The sequence below is a fragment of the Trichechus manatus genome, unplaced genomic scaffold (genome assembly GCF_000243295.1).
Source record: "Trichechus manatus latirostris isolate Lorelei unplaced genomic scaffold, TriManLat1.0 scaffold00094, whole genome shotgun sequence".
Lineage (NCBI taxonomy): Eukaryota > Metazoa > Chordata > Mammalia > Sirenia > Trichechidae > Trichechus > Trichechus manatus.
Genome location: NW_004444030.1, coordinates 10,226,940 through 10,241,494, shown reverse-complemented (window position 1 = coordinate 10,241,494; position 14,555 = coordinate 10,226,940).

The window sequence follows — 14,555 nt, the reverse complement described above, 5'->3', positions numbered from 1 at the left end:
GTAGAAAAATATTGAGAAAAATTAAAATCATCCATAGGCGTTCTGCCCAGAGACAGCCACTATTAATATTTTGGTGTATATTATTCTATGATTTACTCCTATAATATGTATACAATGACGTAAATATACATATAATTTTGCATTTCCCTCTTTTTTTTTGTGCTTAATATCATTTCATAAGCATTTGACACCTTTCTTTAAATATGTTTTTTTTTTTCCTGAAGAACTGTTTCTTTTCTCTTTGTAAGTTAAATAGCAAGTATCTATCCCTCACATACCTGACTGTGTGCCCCCAAGATTGCCTGAGTAAAGAATCACTGTGACTTTCTACTGGAAGGAATTGCACCCCAATTCACCATCTGGGTAAAAGTGAACTTTTCTACCTCAAAGTGTGTTGAAGGGCAAGTTGCACCTGTACTGATCATGGCAAGCTTTAACAACACAACAATTTCATTTCTTTCGATCCGTTTTCCAGTTGAATCTAAGTGTGGAATGGGCTGGGAGTACAGTAGGAAGGATGAATTTTCTGAATTGTAGTCAAGTTAAAAAACAAAGAAAGAAAGAAAAACACTTTGTTCAGGGCTGAGCCTTCCTTGGCTCTGTCTCGAGGCTCTGGCATGTTCAGTCAAGCTCAGGGAGGTTGAGCTACCCTTCCCTTAATCCATGTGCTGCATCACTGCATGACGCAGAAAAACAAGGAAAAAGCAGCTTCAAGACTGAATGGAGTTGAGGGCAAGTAGAACAGGAGAAAAGAGGGATTGAAAAGCAACAGACGTAAACCTCCCCTGGATGGAATTACTCAGTCTCCAGTTGGACAGCAGGACAAAGCAAGGCAAGGAGAACCAGCTGCCCCCTGGGCCTCCAGGCTGAGGTCTTGAAGGAGCCCAAGTCAAGAAGAACACTTGTGGATGGATTCCTAAATGCATCCCAAGCCCAACACCTGGAGTGATAAGCGAAGCCTCTTAGGTTCCTGCTTACCTCCATGTATGATGATTCACACTTAGGAATATGCTATAAATTTCTAGAGGAATTTTTCCTATTGTTTATGTGCATTATAAAATCTGCATATAGCATTATGCTGTTCATTGATAGGGTCCCTTCATATAGCCTTTAGCAGTAACGCTTGCACACAACTATAATGGAAATCCACCGGATTCATAATTAAAGAACAAACCAACACTTAACCTTTCTCCCCTATGCCCCTAGCAATTAGCTCCAGATGCCCCCATTTTGTAGTCCTCCGGCCTCCTTGCGTAAATCCATGAGGCCCTCCTCTACCTCCTGTTCCACAAGGAGGCAGTGTGCCCTGGGGCCCATTCCTTCCACCAAACCAAAACCAAACCCGTTGCCGTCGAGTCAATTCCAACTCATAATGACCCTATAGGATAGAGTAGAACTGCCCCATAGGGTTTCCAAGGGGCGCTTTGTGAATTCTAACTGCTGACCTTTTTTGGTTAGCAGCCGAGCTCTTAACCACTATGCCACCAGGGCTCCAGAGCCCAGCTATTTGGAGACAGAGAGCCAAGAAGAAAGTAGACATGTCAGGCATTGAACTTGTTCTGAACAGGGCAACAACAAAGCAGGATGAAAAAGAGCAAGAAGAAAGGAGAAGGTAAAGCAATATAAAACGGTAGACCCTAACGGATTTCAACCCAAACCCACCTTCTATTTTTAAAAAAAAAAAAGACAAACCACTGCTGTCGAGTCAATTCCAACTCGTAGCAACCCTGTAGGACAGAATAGAACTCCCCCAGGGGTTTCCAAGGAGTTCCTGGTGGATTTGAACTGCCAATCTTCTGGTAACCACTGTGCCTCCAGGGTTCCTTCTATAGCACATCAAGTGTTATACAGTTACTGTGAGAACTGTAGATATATGTGACTTTTTTAGTATTTGCTGGTGGGGGGAGATACTGTATTATCGTATATGCTTTTTTTTGCAATAAAGATTTCTTTTCAGAATACCAAATAAATGTATCTCTATATAAAACACATATGTAATATATACATATACAAACTATATACAGAGCCTGCTTTAAAAATGAAGGTTTTATTCAATAAGATTATCTGTTCTATTGACCAAATGTAAAATATTTTTAAATGAAGATGCATTTTAAATGTCTATAAATGGTGTTATAAATAGAGCACAGGTGTTACGTAAGCTTCTTAAGAATTTAGAGGAAAAATAATAAAGGTTCCAAGATACACGAAAAGAGGGGGGTAGGTGTGAAGAAGTGAGAGACATAAAAATAAAAAGAGCAAGAAGAAAAGGAATCACCGACAGATGAACTGATAAACAAAATGTAGTACAGACATACAATGGAATATGACTCTGTCATAAACAAAAATGACGTCCGGACGCATGCCGCAACACGGATTAAGTCACCTTAAAAAAAAAAATGATGCTGAGTGAAATAAGTCCGTCACAAAGGGGCAAATATTGTATGATTTCACTAATATGAAATACCTCAAAGAGGCAAATGTGTAGACCAGAGTTTAATAGTGGTTACCAGGGATGGGAGGGATAGGGAAACGGGGGGATCACTGTTTAGGTAGTGTTGAGTTTTTGTTTATGGGGATGGAGAGTTTGGAAATAGCTATTGGTGATGGGTGCACAACAGGACTGATGTAATTTGTTGTAGTGAATTGTATATGAGAAAAACGTTGAATTAGCAAGAAAAGAAAGAAAAACAAAAGGAAGATGAGGAAAGAAGGAAAGACAGGTATGAAACTGAGGAGGAAGAGGAAGAGGATGGGAGTTAAAGGAAAAGAGGAAATGGAGAAAGAAAGAAGGAGGAAAATGGCAAGAGAGGAGGAAGAGGTGGAGGAAGGATGGAGCAGAAGCAGCAGGAGGTGCTCAACTGTGAACCCAGATGTGGTCTGAATCTGCCCCCGACCCCCTCAACATGACATTCCCGAAAGTGAGCCCTCCACTGTGGAGTGAGGGTCGCCAGCCAAGGGGACGCGTTACAGACCCAGTCAGGGGGCAGCGAGAACGTCTGGAGCGCCCGGCCCACGGGCCCCAAGCCTTCTTCCTGCACCGAGCTCCTGGATTGCACTGGGACTGTACAATTGGGTTAGGGAGGGAAGAGGATGTCCACTGTACAGTGTGTGCATTAGGGAATTAGCTCCTTAGGTAACAGGATTAGAGGGAGCCGGGCAGGCCGAGGGCTCCAATGGAGATGTATTGCCTGTGCATCTCTCTGATGGAGCAGCAATCAAGCTTCCCCTGAAGAAATTTCCTATTAGTGGAAATGATGGCACAACAGACTGGGGGGAGTTGGAGTTGTGGCCAGTGGCCAGGGGCGGGGTGTAAATTGCCTCAGATGAAACTATGGACTCACTTTTGCCCCTTTTAAACAAGATAAGAATTAGCGTGAGGACTTGATGAACTCGCCTTGGCTAGCGGGCATGAGGAAAAAGCAGAGGCCTGGCTAATTTGATTCTTGAACTCTGCCTGCAGACACCCAGACTCCTCCCAGGGAGTGGAGGCAGACATGCAGATGGCAGCAAGCCAGTCTGGGTAATGAAAAGCCCCAAGACTGCAGGACCCACAACCCTGAGCCTTTGTGTCCAACTGCTCCCAGCACCCTGGGGGAGGAGGACCGGCATCACGTGTGCCTGGAGCTTTTGGTCCATGGACAAATGCTCTCGCACTTGGTCATACTCCTTATCGCTTTTCTTGTGCCTATTTTATAGGTTAAGACATCAATCCCAGAAAGTCTCAATGACTTGCTTTAATTCTTACACTCGTTATAGATGGAGCTGGGGTTCTCCAGGCTCCTGGCTCCAGCCTCTTGCCATTACAGCTGTGTTTCCCATCCTTGGCAGTAAATGTTTACTGGTCTGTAAAACTTTTACCATCAAAGAGCCTGACCTTTGGAAACCTATAAACTTAGAAAAACTCTGCAACTCGTAGGAACATCTGGCCCCACTAGGCGTCCACCTGCTAGGGAAGAGCTGAGGGAGGCCTATGGTTTGTCATCATGGTGCTAAATGGAAGCTGTATCTTCATTCTTTCCTACACGACCCACCTCTCTCCATATTGGGGGTCAGGTAGAAAGGACAGACAGGTGCACTGTTTCCTTCAGCCAGTTCCAGGAACCTGACACATCTGGGCATGGAGGATGAAAGATTTAGGAGTTTTCTACCCATGAAGAGATAAGAAAGCCAGCAGGATGGGAAAGTGCCTGACTCAATTCCTAGTTCTTCTGCCCAAAGAGGCAGCAGCAGCCTTGATAGCGAGAGGAGAAGAACAGCATCTTCAACAGACATAGGAGGGTGTTATAGATTGAATTGTGTGCCCCCAAAAATATATATTGAAGTCCCAACCCCTGGCACCTGTCAACGTGGCCTTGTTTGGAAATAGGGTCTTTCTCTGAAGATGTTATCTGTTAACATGAGGTCATACTGGGGTAGGGTGGGACCTAATCCCTTCTAAGTGGTGTCTTATAAAAGAGAAGAACAGACACAGATGCACACGGCGGGAGGACACCATGTGAAGCTGCATCTACAAGCCGAGGAATGCCAAGCCTTGTCAGGAGCCATCAGAAACTAGGAGAGAGGCATGGAACAATTTCTTTCTATTAGAGTCCTCAGAAGGAGTTGACGTGGCCAAGACCCTGATTTTGGACTTCCGATCTCCAGAACTGTGAAACAATACATTTCTGTTTTTTCAAGCCACTCACTTAGTGGTATTTTGTTACAGCAGCCTTAGGAAACTGAGGCAGAGGGTCTCGTTGTCCTAGTCTTTCTTTCCTTGCTGTCCCATCTTATGTGACCCCAACCTCTTCTCCACCAAGGCTCTGGGTCCTTGGAATGGCCTGATTCTACATGACTCCACAACAGTAGCTACTGTCTATCTATGGAGCATATTCTATGTGCCAGGCACTGTGGTAGGCTCCTTATCTTATTTAATCCTTATTTCCTATGAAGAAGGTATTGTTATTTCCATATTGCTGATGAGAAAATCGAGGCAGGGGGAGGTAAAGCAACCTGTGCAGAGTTACATAACTAATAAGAGGAGGGTGTGGTATTAGGTCTTACAGACTCAGAAGCCTGTGTTCTTAGCCACCTGGTTACACTGAGTCCCAGACCCTTCTTTTGACTTTAAGCTCAGGCTGGTTGGACTCTGGCTAGTATAAACCCTCCAATCCTGGGTGATGGATTGGGGTCCCTACTCTACCTTGATTGCTCTTATTGAGAGGGCAGATTCACTGGGATAGCCCTAGATAAGCCTGCTAATTAATGGATTTTTACTGAAGAATATCTTAAGTAATACTATACAATAACTTAATGGGACATTAAGTATACTATTTTCCCCAGCAAAATACAGGTTCAGAGATTCTGCAATCTGGTCCCAGCAAAGCCAGTTTCAGCAAATGTCCGATGTGAGGCTCCACAGCAATTTGGGACTAGTGGCCTCTGCAGCCCTTCCTCATGGCATGGATGTGATGCTAGGGTTCTGGAGTTTATTATTATACGGTTATTCTGTTGAGTCTGAGAACCCTGATGGCCCAGTGGTTAAGTGCTTGGCTGCTAACTAAAAGGTCGGCGGTTCAAACCCACCAGCTGCTCCATGAGAGAAAGATATGGAAGTCTGCTCCCGTAAAGAGTACAGCCTTGGAAACCTATGGGGCAGTTGTACTCTGTCCCATAGGGTTGCTATGAGTTGGAACTGACTCAACAGCAGTGCGTTTGTTGAGTCTGGGTGCAATGGGGTGAGGCTTCTTCAGAAGGATAGGGTTATTTCTTGTGCCCTATCACCTGGGGAAGAGGACTTCTCTAGCCCTACAACCAGACAGGATAGAGATCCTGAAGCAAGTGGCACAGTGGGGCTTTTCTCTCAAAAATGACCCTATGTTATATGTATTTTACCACAATAAAAAAAAAAAAGACCCCAAAATCAAGATGACTGAGAGCTTGTTCCCAGGAAGTGAGTGTTCATATTGCCACTTTCCACATGGAGACAGGCAAGGAGTAGGAAGTAAGAAAGCCAAGTGTCATGGACTGAATTGTGTCCCCCAAAAATATCTATCAACTTGGCTGGGTCATTATTCCCAGTATTGTATGACTGTGTACCATTTTGTAATCTGATGTGATTTCCTTATGTGTTGTAAACTCTTGTCACTATCATATAATAAGATGGATTAGTGGCAGTTATACTGATAAGGTCTACAGGATTAGATAGTGACTTAAGCCAATCTCTTTTGAGATATAAAAGAGAGAAGAGAGCAGAGAGACATGGGGACCTCATACCACCAAGAAAGCAGTGCTGGGAGCAGAGCGCGTCCTTTGGACCTGAGGTTCCTGCACTGAGATGCTCCCAGACCAAGGGAAGACTGATGCATCACAAGGACCTTCCTCCAGAGCCAACAGACAGAGAAAGCCTTCTCCTGGAGCTGATGCCCTGAATTTGGACTTGTAGCCTACTGGACTGTGAGAGAATAAACTTCGCTTTGTTAAAGCCATCCACGTGTGGTATTTCTGTTATAGCAGCACTAGATGACTAAGACACCAAGCAAGAAGCCTCTGAGGTTGAACTGTTTCTCTGAGGCTCTACGAAGATATTTCAGGACACTGGGAAGACTCTGACAGGCCTAGAAGAACCGAGAACCCTGTGCTGTTCAAGACAGACTGCTTCAGTCTCCTCTTGCTTACTTCTTGTCTCTTGCCTTAGCAGGGGTTCATGTTGGAATTTCCAGCCTCCATCCTCCACACTAAGAGGGACAGAAGGAAGGGAATTTTATGTGTGTTTAGGCCAGTGTGGTAGCAGCAGCAATGGTCTAAGTGAGAGACACACCAAAGGAACTTGAAATCCAAGGGACCCCATGGGGCTACATGGTACCCCTACCATTTCTGCCTGGAAGTCTTCCTTGTGCTAAACTTTGGAGGTTTGCGGACTTGTTTTCATATGGGGGGTCGTAATCCTTCATACAAACCATAAGGGAACCATGGATATGAGACAAGCAGGAGCAGGCAGGGTCATGTAAAGCAGACCTTCTTTCTCCCCCTTCCTTTCTGATGCAAGAAGATGGTGGTCTCACTCCAGTTCTTACAGGTATCCAAGAAGGAGATGTTCTGGCCTCTTGGACATGTCTCATTCCGGTAAGATAAAACTTCCCCTTTACCCTGTTCCCCAAATGTCCATCAAGTTCTAGCTTTTTCATCTCCTTAGGGTGGAAGCCTTCTTCTGTACCCCAAACAACAGAGACAATGTCACGATAGTCTCCAGCGTAGAAAGACACTTTGGTAAGTGCATCTAGAGTCAGCAAACTGGTGGCAAAGGCCAGGCCTCAGTGAGGCTATTGATGGGTCATGAGCCCATCTTATCACTCCAGAGCTGATCTGGAGATGAAGGTCAGTTGGCTTAAGTATTCTCTAACTCAAGAGAATTATTAAATTCCAGGGAGGAAGAAACCAGAGGGGTCATCTTATTCCTGGTGAGTGAACATTAGTTCATCTGGTCACCCCAAAACTGGACCTGGAAGAAGAAGATAGTTTGGCTTAAATTTCTCTCTTACTTGAATTTTAATTGCTAAAGTGGAAGAGACTGAAGAGGCCCTCTTACCCACCCCCTTGCTTCTGGGAAGGATAGAGTCTTAATAGCTATTAGTATTTTCTGAGAAATTATCTAAGAAAGAGACTTCACAAACCCTTTTGGGATTCCAAAACAAAGTTTCTTCTAATATCTAACCTTAATTACACTTGTTACAATTTAAGTCATTTCCCTTCATCCTGTAGAAATGGGCCCTATCTCCCATCCATCTTCACCACAGTCTCTAAGAGACAGTAGGAACATAGTGACCATTTATGTGCTCTTTCAGAAAGAAACAGAAGCAGACAACAGTAACACTTACCAAACTTTGTATGGAGCCGCACATTTTATGGTGCACTTTTGGGAATGTTATCTCTTTCACCTTGAAACTCATTATATAACACTCTGAGGTAGGTGACATTTTCCCCACTTTATAGATGAAGAGCTATGACTCTAAGACATTTGGTGACTTGTCTAGGGTCACTCAGCTAATATCTGACTGAACCAGTTTAGAACCCTAAGCTAAGCCAGGATGCATTCTGGAAAATCGGTCTTCTGCCATTTCCATTGGGGTAAGAAGTGAGGAAGAAGGAAACACAGCAAGCTATCATGGTCATTGCTTCTGGGGGGTTGGATGTATGTCTGGGGCACAGGGGTGGGGAGGGAGACTTAGCGTTCACTCTCTATCTTTTTATGCCTTTAAATTTTGTACCATGGAAAATATTACCTATTCAAAAAAGTCAAATAATATTTTTAAAAGAAGCAATGGGAAGAATGGAATATGACCTGGATTCTAATCCTGTTTCTATCACAAACTCTCTGTGTGATCTTGGGCAAACCAGCTAAACTGTCTATTGCTTGTCTCACATATCTGATGAGAATAAAGGAATAATTTTCCTGTCTACCACATCCGTGGGACTTTCATTGAGGATAATATACATCAGCAATTATCAGGCAATATCAGCATCACCTGGTTCAAATTATGCATGTTGCTCTTTTCCAAGTATTCTGATTCCCCTCCTCTTCCCCACTACACAGTCAATTATGGAAACCAAAATACATGGTACTATGGAAAAAGCACAGACTCAGAAGTCAAACTTGACCTGAGCTCAAATCTCAGTTGCTGAGCTTACTAGCTACGTGATCCTGGTCAAGATACCTAAAGTGCCTACGCCCAGCTTTCTCACGTCTCATCTATCCTCAGCGGTGGTTGTAAGGATTAAATGAGATGATGTATGTAAAGCATGTGGAGCCCTGGTGGCGCAGTGGTTAAGGGCTCGGCTGCAAACCGGAAGGTCAGCAGTTCAAATCCACCAGCCGCTCTTTGGAAACCCTATGGGGCAGTTCTACTCTGTCCTATAGGGTTGCTATGAGTGGGAGCCAACCCAATGGCACCTAACAACAAAAAACAACATGTAAAGCACGTAACACAGTGCTGGACACATACTATATACTCAAAAAATGTTAGTTTCATCCCTTTACAAATAAAAGGTATCCATAGCATTAATAAATAAATGAGGCAACGGGTTGTGAACACTGTAAAAGAGTAAATGCAGCAATATAACCTGTAAGGGTTTGTTCCTGAGCAACCTGTCATAAATGGCCCGAGGACAGAGCCTGGGAATAGGAGAGGGGAACCGGAAAGCAACAACTTGTCTGTGATTCAAGTGGCTGTCGTCTTAAATGTCATCTCAGTGAGACTTTCTCTGACAGCCCTATCTAAAATTATAATCCCCAATATTCCCTACATTCCTTCTCCATAGCACATGTCATCGTCTGTTACGGATTGAATTGTGTCCACCCGAAAACGTATGCTGGAGTCCTAACCCCTCTACCCGTGGATGTAATCTCATTTAGGAATAGGATTTTCTTTGTTATGTTAGTGAGGCCATATCAGCGTAGGGGGTGTCAGAAACCTACTCACTTATGAGATATAAAAGGAGCAGATTAGCCACAGAGCAGTAAACACAAACGGAGGGGAAGATACGTGCCACGTGGAGATCACCACGGAACCCAGGAATGCCAGCCAGGTTCCAGAAGCTGAGACAAGGATCTTCTCCCAGAGCCAACAGAGAGACAGCCTTCCCCTAGAGCCAGTGCCCTGAATTCTGACTTCTAGCCTCCTGAACTGTAAGAAAATAAATTTCTGTCCCTTAAAAAACCACCCACTTGTGATATTTCTGTTATAGGAAACCAAAAAACCAAACCCATTGTTGTTGAGTTGATTCTGACTCATAGCAACCCTATAGGACAGAGTAGAACTGCCCTATAGGGTTTCCAAAGAGCGCCTGGTGGATTCACACTGCCAATCTTTTGGTTAGCAGCCATAGCTCTTAACCGCTACGCCACCAGGGTTTCCTGTGTTATAGCAGCACTAAGAAACTAAGGCACCATCTAATATACTAATATCTTGCTTATTTATCCTGTTTATTATCTGTGTCCCCCTACTAGACATAAGCTCCACAAGAGCACAGATTTTTCTGTTTTGTTGATTGTTGAATCCCCAGAACTGGGAAGAGTTCCTGTCACATAGTAAAAGCAAACCCAACACATTGTTGTGGAGTCAATTTCAACTCATGGTGATCCCACATATTAGAGAGTAGAACTTCTCCATAGGATTTTCTTGGCTGTATTCTTTATGGAAAAGGAGCCCTGGTGGCACAGTGGTTAAGCACTCGGCTGTTAACCGAAAGGTCAGCAATTTAAACCCACCAGAGGAAAAAAGATGTGGCAATCTGCTTCCATTAAGATTACAGCCAAGAAAACCTTATGGGGTGGTTCTACTTTGCCCTATAGGGTCGCTATGAGTTGGAATTGACTCGACAGCAATGGGTGTTTTTTGGGAGAAGGATCTTTACGGAAACAGATCACCAGGCCTTTCTTCTGCAGTGCCGCTGGGTGTGTTTGAACCACTAACTTTTAGGTTAGTAGTGGAATGCAAACCATTGGTGCCACCCAGGGACCTTTGTCACAAAATTGATGCTCATAACTATTTGCTGAATGAATGAACAAGTGAATGAATGAGTGAAAGGCATCAGCAGAAGAAGACATAAGTGGTGGGTCTAGGAAAATCCACCTATGCTCTGGGGCTCTCCTGGGCTCCTTGGGAGTCCTGTAAACAGGGATAGGACGGATGACCCCAGCCGTGGGTCTTGGCTACCTCTTCTGGTTCCAGGAATGTGCTGAGCATGCCCTCTGTTGCTTTGACCCTAGTATGCTGGTCTCCTGGGCAGTGACATGATAGGACTCAGATGGCCACAGGGTGGCCTGTGCAATAATGCATTTCTTGGAATGGAGAGCATCTTGGCCACCAGAGCGGCCATTACCTGGAGATATGAAATGCTTCAAGACACAGAGCCTGTAGTTCCAGTGAGTAGGTAGAAGGGTAGGAGGTGGGGGGAGGGCAGGCATGGGACACAGCCCATCCTCACTCCTGGTGGGAGGCAGTGATGCCCCACAGAGAGAACTCAAGCTAAGGAGGGTCCTGCCCACACCACCCAGTGAAAAGGCAGGGCCCACTGAGGCAGTCACATGATCCCTTTGCCCTGGGGACGCTGTCTCACTCACTTGGGCACTTATGGAAGAGCAGACTGCCCCTCAGCCTAAAGCAAGACCTCAACACATCCCAACGGATACGAACTTGCCTTTGTATCCAAGCCCTCCAAAGACAGAGGTCTTAGAGGAACTCGTTGGGTCCTTAAAAGTCATCTAGTCCAGCCTCTGTCTGGTACTCAAATCTCTATCATGTCTCTAGCAAACGATCTTTCAGCCTTTGCTTGCAGACCTCCAAGACGAGGAGCTCACTACCTCTCAAAACAGCCCTTTTCATTTGGCGGGAAATTTTTCTTATATCAATCTCCAAAGCTGTTTCTCTTCCACCCACTCAGTTCTACCCTTTGGGACCATTCAGAAAATGTCTAATTCCTTTTCCAAACACCATGCATTCTCTTCAATTCTTTCAACATGGAGGTCAGGGTGTTGGAGCTGGATGGAGCCTGGACTGGAAGGGCAGAGACTGTGTGTCCCTCCCTTGTAGGTCTTCATTGCTGTGCTGTGCCTGGTGCCTCGTTGGTGCTTGATGGAGTCTGTTGGATGTATGGATGAACGAAAGAATCAGGTGCAAATTTCTCGATTTATAAGTGAGGCAAGGGAAATTCAGAGAGGGTAAGTGACTTAAGCAAAGGTCATACAATTCCTAACATTGGAACTAGTTCCCAGTTAAGGGTTTTTCTAGAGTCCCACACCTGGGTGTTTAGAGGCCTTGTTTTGTTTTGCCTACTGACTGCTCTATTTAATCTCCTAATCTGCCCTGTCCCACTCCCAGCACACCTGATCCCCCTTACCTGCCTGACTTTTTTTTAAAAATTGTGGTAAATATATATGTAACAAAGCATTTGCCTTGTAACTTTTTTTTACATGTACCATTCTGTGACATTAATTATGTTCATCATGTTGTTCAACCATCACTATTATTTGTTTCCAAAATTTTCCATCACCCTCAACAGAAACTCAGTGCCCCCTAAGCAATGATCCTGCCTTACTTTTTCCTTTTTCCATAGCTACATCACCTTTATACACAACATGATGACTTATTTTTTTTTTTAGGTTTTGTTTTTTGGACTTTAGATGGTTTAAGAACAAATAGTTTCTCATTAAACAGTTAGTACACATATTGTTTTATGACATTGGTTAACAACCCCACAACATGTCAACACTCTTCCTTCTCCACCTTGGGTTCCCTATTACCAGCTTCCCTGACCCCTCCTGCCTTCTAGTCCTTGTCCTAGGCTGTTGTGTACCCCATTAGTCTCATTTTGTTTTATGAGCCTGTCTAATCTTTGGCTGAATGGAGAACCTTGGAAGTGACTTCATTACTGAGCTAAAAGGGTGTCTGGGGGCCATACTCTTGGGGTTTCTCCAGTCTCTGCATAATGACTTATCTTGACTTACGTTGATTCTTTTTTGTCTGTCTCCACCAATAAAATGTTAGCTCCATGAGGACAATGTTTTGTGTGCTTTGTTCACTGAAGTGTCCCAAGTGCCTAGAATGGTGTATGATACGTAGTAGGGACTCGATAAGTATTTGTTGGATAAATCTCCTATTCAGAGAGCCCAGCAGTGTCTCAGGTCTGAATCACCTCCCCCAGGACACAATAGGGCTGAATGCATATTTGTTAATAGATTGATACATGACACATCTTTGCTGCTCTGTGGCACTGTGTGCTGGGTACTGGTCACATGGTTGAAGAGTGCAGGCTTCCTTGAGGTCACCACAGAGGTCCCATCCATGACCACGGTCCAGAGGGTGCTCCCTGCCCTAGACCTCAGTAGGAAATCTGTGAAGTGGGGTTGGGTTCATGGTTGCCCTTTTTGCTATCTAACTCATCTCAGATGCCAGACTGTTCCCCTATGTGGCAGGCTGAAAATGGCCCCAAAGATACACAGGTCCTAGAACCTGTGAGAACGTTACCTTACATGACAAAAGGGAATTTGCAGGTGTGATTAAGTTAATGGTTTTGAGATGGGGAGGTTACCCTGGATTATCTGAGTGGGCTCTGAAAGTAATCACAGGGTCTTTACAAGAGGGAAGCAGAGAGAGATTTGACAACAGAAGAAGAGCAAGAGAAGGCCATGTGACAACAGAAGCAGAGATTGGAAATGGAGGAAGGTGTCACAAACCAAGGAATACAAGTGGCCTCTAGAAGCTGAAAAGAGCAAGGAAACAGATTCTCCCCCAGAGCCTTTGGAAGGAATCAGCCCTGCTGACATCTTGACTTTAACTCAGTGAAATTGACTTTGGATTTCTGATTTCCAGAATTGTAAGAGAATAAATTTGTTTTGTTTTAAGCCACTAAATTTGTGGTAATTTGTTACAGCAGCAATAGGAAACTAATACATCCCATTCTACAGACACGGCCTACTTCTCTACCACCAGCACAAACTACAGTTCTGTTTTCTCACCTTGTACAAAACCAGACTGCTGAGCCCTCAGACCCTCAAAGACCAAGGATAGGGTGGGGAACCCTGCACTATCCCACGTGACTTCAGCCCTGAGCCTCATGTTCCTTCTTTGGAGTGTTGTTCCAAGTGGAGTCAACCTCTTCATCCTCTGCTCTGCAGCTCCTACCCCTGCAGATTGACCTTGAAATGTCTCCCTGGCCCGGAGTAGTTTCCCGAAAAGGATCCTCTCAATCTTTCTGATTCCAAGCCTTTAATTAGTCCTAAATGAAGAGCCCTCCAACATTGGATAGCACTTTGCATATTTGCTGACATAATCATATTTGCATATTTGCTGTTGCTACTGATTGTCCTCCTGGAACTTTCCTTCCCCTCTGGCTCCACTGAAGTTGCTCTCATGAGCCCTGAGAACAACAGTTCTTCCCACTTTCATGTCCTCTTGTTTTACTGGTAGCCATCTGAATTGCATAGCTTGATCTGTCATTTCACCTTTGGGCATGAACATGGATTGCTACGATTCAGTGTTCCCAGGCTTGGGCTTTTTGTATGCTATGTCATTTAATCACTACAGCAATCATGAAAGGTAGAATTATTATTCCTACCTTGCAGATAAGGAAACTGAGGCTCAGTATACTATGGGAATCAGTAGATTATGGTGATTAGCAATTGGGTGTTGTAGCCATTTGTGCTAGTCTCCAAATAGTCTAGTTCTCCTCTTTTCAGGACACATGGAAGGACTGAAAGTCTTTCGTCCTGTGGTGGGTTGCATGACGGGAACAATGAGACAATGAGTTGTGAGTGGAAGGGACTGGTGTGTCTTCCAGACCAGGTAGAACTCTTGCAAGGTCTCTTTCTCTCTGCCATGGTGACCATCACTGTTCCAGATAGAGGCTGCTCTGTCAGCCTGGGGTCCAGAGTGAGGTCATGGACTAGAGCTGGAGCTGACCTGCAGTGTATGGGGGTTATATGTTACCACAACATGACTTAGCCTCTCCCGACTAACCTGACTCGAATGTCGACTCTGCCACTTTCTAGCTGTGTGGCCTTGGATGAGTCAATCAAC